We start from the raw sequence: 7,587 nt of genomic DNA, 5'->3' as shown, positions 1-7,587 counted from the left end.
TGAGCTTGTTGTGTGCAAATTGGTTGCTACAGTTTCTATATGACAACAGTGATGAAATTAAAATATACTTCACTGGGCTGTGAAACTTGCTGTAGAATTCTGAACTCCTTCTTTCGACAAAGGCAGGCTAAAAGTGATGATTGTGGTCAAGTTGTCACTCCTTGGAACTGGGGCCTTTAAGAGGCCGACAGTCAGATATTTGGCTCTGGGCCGTCTTCCAGTTTCTCATCCGTTTCTTCCTATTTGTAGCAGACTCTGGTAAGGTTTGGAACACAGATGTGTAAATGATCACTGATCAAGCCAGACATTGCTTCCATCTACTGAGCTTCCTCTGAGCTCATTCCAAAAAAAACAGCATTTGAAATGTACGTTGCAAATCCTTGGCTGGGAATAACAGAGTCTCGGGGGACACCTTGCAGCTGAAGTTAAAAATTCTATTTGGCCACTAATATACTCCTTCCCCCACGGGCACTGACAGGACATCTGTGAATTTAATTGCGAGCTAAGCCATTTGGCTACATTGGAAGAAATATTTAGAGTGGAATTCAAATCAGAACGTTGCCCAATCACGAATCAAAACCAATGAAGAATAGAATATTCTGTCTAATTTATAGAAGTTATCTCCTCTCTCAATGTGCTCCTGGCGTCTCTTTCCTGTTAACAATTCAGGCGGTTTGCTCATTTGTCTGTCTCTAGAATAGCCAAATGCTCAGCTTGAGGACGATTGTTCAGATGCTGTATACACGTTGGTAATTTTAACAGATGTTAGAAGTCCTCAGTGACTGATCTTCAGCCAAATGACCATCCGTTATCATGAAACAGCCTTCATTTCAGAATTTGCAACACTGCCCCCTGAAGACTGAGACTGGAGGATGTATAAACATCACAATTTAACAACTTCTGTAAGGGTCACACACACACACAGACTCTCAGTGGGGTACAGCCCACACACACACTGAATCTCACTAGGGTACAGGTCCCACACACACTGACTCTCACTGGGGTACAGTCCCACACACACACACACTGACTCTCACTGGGGTACAGTCCACACACTGAATCTCACTGGGGTACAGTCCACACACTGAATCTCACTGGGGTCCAGTCTCACACACACTGACTTTCACTGGGGTACAGTCCTTCACACACTGACTCTCACTGGAGGACAGTCCCACACATACTGACTCTCCCTTGGGTACAGTCCAACACACACACAGACTACCCCTCACTGGGGAACAGTCCCACACACTGACTCTCACTGGGGTACAGGCCTTCACACAGTGACCCTCACTAGGGTACAGTCCTTCACACACTGACTCTCACTGGGGTACAGTCCCACACACACACTGACTCTCACTGGGGTACAGTCCCACATACACACTGATTCTCACTGGGCTACAGTCCCACACACACACTGACTCTCACTGGGGTACAGTCTGACACATATTGACTCTCACTGGGATACAGTCCCCCACACACTGACTCTCACTGGGGTACAGTCTGAAACACATTTACCCTCACTGGGGTACAGCCCCAGACACACTGACTCTCACTGGGGTACAGTCCTTCACACACTGACTCTCATTGGGGTACAGCCTCCCACACACACTGACTCTCACTGGGGTACAGTCCCACACACACTGAATCTCACTGGTGTACAGTCTCACACACACTGACTCTCACTGGGGTACAGTTCCCCCCCACACACTGACTCCCACTGGGTTACAGTGTCCCACACACAGATTCTCATTGGAGTACAGTCCCACACACACTGTCTCTGACTGGGGTACAGGCCCACACACACACTGACTCTCCCTAGGGTACATTCGCACACACTGACTCTCAATGGGGTACAGTCCAACACATACACTGACTCTCAGTGGGGTACAGTCCTACACACACACTGACTCACACTGGGGTAAGGGTTCCACACACACTGACTCTCACTGGGGTACAGTCCCACACACACACACACTGACCCTCACTGGGGTACAGGATCCCAGACACAGACTCTCACTGGGGTACAGTCCCACACTCACTGGGGTACAGTCTCACACACTGACTCTAACTGGGGTACAGTGTCACACACACTGACTCTCACTGAAGTACAGTTCACCCCACACGCTAACTCTCACTGGGGGACAGTCACACACACACTGACTCTCACTGGGGTAAATCCCACACACACTGACTCTCACTGGTGAACAGTCACACACACACAGACACACACACTCTCACTGGGTTACAGGGTCTCACACACTGACTCTCAGTGGGGTACACTCCCACACACACACTGACTCTCACTAGCATACAATCCCACACACACAACTGACTCTCACTGGGGTACAGTCCCATACACATACTGCCCCTCACCGGGGTACAGTCCCACACACACTGACTTTCACTAGGGTACAGTCCGACACATACACTGACTCTCAGTGGGGTACATTCCCACACACACACTGACTCACACTGGGGTACAGTCCCACACACACACTGACTCTCAGTGGGGTACACTCCCATACACACTGACTCTCAATGGTGTACAGGGCCCCACACACAGACTCTCACTAGGGTACAGTCCCACACAAACACTGACTCTCAGTGGGGTACACTCCCACACACACTGACTCTCATTGAGGTAAGGGTTCCACATACACTGACTCTCACTGGGGTACAGTCCCACACACACAAACTCACTGACCCTCACTGGGGTACAGTCTCACACACTGATTCTCACTGGGGTACAGTCTCACACACACTGACTCTCACTGGGGTACAGTCCGACACATACACTGACTCTCGCTGGGGTACAGTCTCACACACACTGACTCTCAGTGGGGTACAGTCCCACACACACACTGCCCCTACTGGGGTACAGTCCCACACACACTGACTCTCACTAGGGTACAGTCCAACACATACACTGACACTCAGTGGGGTACAGTCCTACACACACACTGACTCACACTGGGGTAAGGGTTCCACACACACTGACTCTCACTGGGGTACAGTCCTACACACACACTGACACTTACTGGGGTACAGTCCCACACACACTGACTCTCACTGGGATACAGTCCACACACACACTGCCCCTCACTGGGGTACAGTCCCACACACACTGACTCTCACTAGGGTACAATCCAACACATACACTGACTCTCAGTGGGGTACACTCCCATACACACTGACTCTCACTGGGGGACAATCTCACACACACACTGACTCTCACTAGGGTACAGTTCCACACACACTGACTCTCACTGGGGTACAGTCCCGAACACACACACTGACTCTCACTAGGGTACAGTTCCACACACACTGACTCTCACTGGGGTACAGTCCCACACACACTGACTCTCACTGGGGGACAGTCTCACGTACACACTGACTCTCACTGGGGGACAATCTCACACACACACTGACTCTCACTAGGGTACAGTCCCACACACACTGACTCTCAGTGGGGTACACTCCCATACAGACTGACTCTCACTGGGATACAGTCCTGCACACACAGACTCTCACTGGGGGGCAGTCTCACACACACACTGACTCTCGCTGGGGTACAGTCCCACACATGCACTGACTCTCACTGGGGGACAATCTCACACACACATTGACTCTCACTAGGGTACAGTCCCACACACACTGACTCTCAGTGGGGTAGACTCCCATACAGACTGACTCTCAGTGGGGTACACTCCCATGCACACTGACTCTCACTGGGGTACAGTCCCCCACACACTGACACTCACTGGGGTATGGGCCTCAATCGGTGCCTTTGAATAATGGACACATGCTCTTCCACTCCAGAGCTCAAAAGCAACCAATGGGGACCTGGGACATAGTAAATAAGTAGGCCATTCCGCCCTCCTAGCCTGCTCATGGGTAGGTGCCATAACTTGCCTAAATTTGAGTTTCTGATGTCTTGGGGAGATGTTGGTAACAACACAAGTCCAGGGAAGCAGCTCCCTGATTTCCATATTGCCCATGTGTTGTAGCATATTGCTGTCTGATTTACACCTTAACAGCAGTGAGAGCTGACAACCTCCCTGTTATTTTTATGACAAAATCCAGCCTCCTTTACCTTTTGTCATCCTGTATTCAGTGATCAGTGATGTACCTGGTCAAACATGAGAGCAACAGTGATGTTATCTGAGCATGATGGAGCTTGAAGGCTGACTGAATGAGAAGGGATGAGAGGTGTAGTAACTGGGAAACTAAAATATAGAATGATTTGGAGATGATGAAGGAGCATCGCTCCGAAAGCTAGTGAGCTTCTAATTAAACCTGTTGGACTATAACCTGGTGTTGTGTGATTTTTAACTAAAATATATCAGTTAGGCATCTCCGGTGGGTATAGTCTGAATAAATCACTGCGTTTCCCCTTGCCCAGGTGATATACAAATGATGTAATTGAGAAGCAGGTTAGAATGTATGCATTAGGCTGTGCCTTGTGCTCTGAAAGTTGTCCCATCATTCATATTAATCAATCACCTGCTTATTGCAAATAAAAATGCAAAATAGCAATCCATCTTACTGGGAATGTTTCCACATTTTCTTATCAGCAAACAGTACAGTAACTGGCCCCAAACTCACATATATCAGCTCCTCTGGGATTTCAAATCCGTAGCACTTAGCCAAGCATTACTGTGTTTACAAATGGAGATGACTTGTTAACACGCATTCACTAATTAAAAGCAACACTTAAAAGAAAAGGATCTAGCTGAACAATTACTGAGGTAGTGGCAGCTCACAGCAACTATTCATCACGAAACATTGGGTTTAATACCTGCCTTAGTTACAACTCCCAGCTACCTTCAGTCACACAGTTCAGCCAAGGAGCATCAGACACTACTATACACTGTTCATTATTGACTCACAATTCAAACCACACATACTGTTCGAAATTAGAGACAGGCTGACAGGATGCCTCAGGTGTCTTACAAATCCCAAAAACCACAAACCACCCAGAATCCCAAGAAACCCACACCCCCAAACCCCCCCAAAACCGCAAAGCTCCAAAAATCTCAAAAAACCCACAACCCCAAAAATACCCAAAACCCCACAAATCCCCAAAAAAACCCCAAAACTCCAAAAATCTCAAAAAACCCACAAACTCCAAAAAAACCCACAAACCCCAAAAATCCCAAAAAACTCACACCTCCTAAAACCCCCCAAAACCAACAAACTCCAAAAAAACCCACAAACCCGAAAAATCCCAAAACACCCACATCCCCTAAAAACCCCAAAAAACTGACAAACTCCAAAAAACCCCACACCCCCAAACCCCCAAAACCCCACAAACTCCAAAAAAACTCACAAACCCCAAAAATCCCAAAACGCTCACACCGCCTAAAAAACCCAAAAAAAACTGACAAACTCCAAAAAAACCCACAAACCCCAAAAATCCCACAAACCCAAGTACCCTGAGGACGGTGACAGTAAAATTAAGAAAGCAGCATTTCTGTCTGTTTGATCATTTCTATTTGATTGTGTCTTGAAAGGGGGATGGGAACTTATGGATTTCCACATTGACCTTCATGTGTGCAGAGTCTGGGAGGTAGTCAGTTTCGGAAAGTGCAGGCACAGTTCCCTCCATCAGTGTTGTTGTGACATTCAGGGCATTATGTTAAACTCTTCAATCAATCTCTGTCCATCTCAACACAGAAAGGAATTCAAAACATGTTGACATGACCTTCCCTCACTAGTTCACTATGTAAACTCCATGGTTAGGAAGGTGTAGTGCTAATGTCTTATGGGCTAGTCATCCAGGTTAATGGTCTCTGCTTAGGAGTTCAATTCCTGATGTGACAGGTGGTGAAATTTACACTCAATTAATAAAACTGGAATATAGAGGTAGTCCCACTAATTCTGGTTATGAAGTAATCATCAAATGTTGTGAAAAACCAGCTAGTTCCCAACCTTTCAGCAGGTTGTCTGCTCTCCTCACCAGGGTTTGACCTACATGTGACTCCGGACGGCTGTATAATCTGAACCACTGCCCATTTCAAAGGCAGTTAAGGATGAACAGTTAAGGATGAACAGTTAAGGATGAACACTTAAGGATGAACAGTTAAGGATGAACAGTTAAGGATGCCAGTGATGCATGGAAGAAGCCTGATGCCTACCTGCCCCTCCTGGGAAGTGGCTCCCTGAATGGGGGGGACAGGGCTCTGGGGGGCTCAGCCATTTTATTTTATGAAGGAATTGGGATTTGTTGTGTATGCAGCCAATCAGAGTCTACCTCTCTCCTATCCACATGCAGGGATCTGCTGGCTGCTCTGGGGCGGGAAGGAAATACCTTCCTAATCTACCTCGTCTCTTGTGTCCAAGAGAAAAGGGGATTATTGCATGCTACATGGATCTGTTAAAGACCATATCTTTTTATTTTTCTGTATTTTTGATTGTAGACTGAAATGGAGAAAAAGACTGTTTTAAGAACCAAGGCTTATGAAAGGGATTGTTGCGTGTTTTAAAAGCATGTTTCTTCACACTCACTATAAGCACTGTTTACACAGCTGCTGCATCTGGGATTGGGGAGATCTGGTTACACACCAGCAGGAGGCAGGAGGCTTTGCACAAATGGAGCTTCACCTAGCAACAAGCAACTGATTGGTTTGTGACTTGTGACTAGTTGTAGATGACAACGGTCTCCTACCTGCCAAAGCCAAGTAATTGGCTCCTGGATCAATAAACAGTCTCTCGGGGCTATGAATGTTTTTGCAGAAGTCATTGGATTTATTTTTCTCTGCAGTAAAAAGCATTTTAAGCTTTAATGTAGTCAAATTATTTCCCTTTTTCACGGGTTGTTGTAATCTGTGACTGTGTCAGAAATCGTTATAAATGTGACCCAGTCACCCTGTGCCTCCTGCCAGCAAGTGGAAGTATCTGGAGAAGGAAGATGGAGAAACTCCATTCTAATCAGCAAAAGGATCATCTCAACAAACCCTGTGGACAAGGACCAGGGAACTATCTTCTGCCAGCCTTCCCTCTGTCCATAACACCCATGTTTTATGTGTGTGGGTATGAAAATGTGTGTGTCTGTGTGATATGTATGTGTGTGAGAGAGGGTGGTGAGTGAGTATTCATGCTTGCATAAAGGGGGAGTTTTATAAATGGGTTAGAGATTCATCTAATAGAGTAGAGTGATATGTTGACAGTTCATAACTGTTTAGAATCATGGAATTCTTATCGTGTGGAAAGAGGCCATTTGGCCCATTGCGTCTGCATCAACCCTCTGAAGAGCACTGCACCCAGGCTCACCCCACTACCGTCTCCCTGTAACCCTGCTTTTCTCTTGGTTAATACACCTAGCCTGCATATCCCTGGACACAATGGGTAATTTAACATGGCCAATCCACCCTAACCTGCACCTAGAGGAAACCCACACAGACACAGGGAGAATGTGCAAACTCCACACAGACAGTTGCCCAAGGCTGGAATCGGACTAGGGTCCCTGGTGCTGTAATGCAGCAGTGCTAACCACTGTTTATCTGTAGTTAGACCTATTGACTTGTAGTAAGTAGTCAGTTTTATTAAGAACAGAAACCCTCCTGGTCCATGCTTTTTGTTCGCCTG

Source organism: Chiloscyllium punctatum, chromosome 33, assembly GCF_047496795.1.
Source record: "Chiloscyllium punctatum isolate Juve2018m chromosome 33, sChiPun1.3, whole genome shotgun sequence".
NCBI classification, from domain to species: domain Eukaryota; kingdom Metazoa; phylum Chordata; class Chondrichthyes; order Orectolobiformes; family Hemiscylliidae; genus Chiloscyllium; species Chiloscyllium punctatum.
This window is presented reverse-complemented; position numbering follows the sequence as displayed.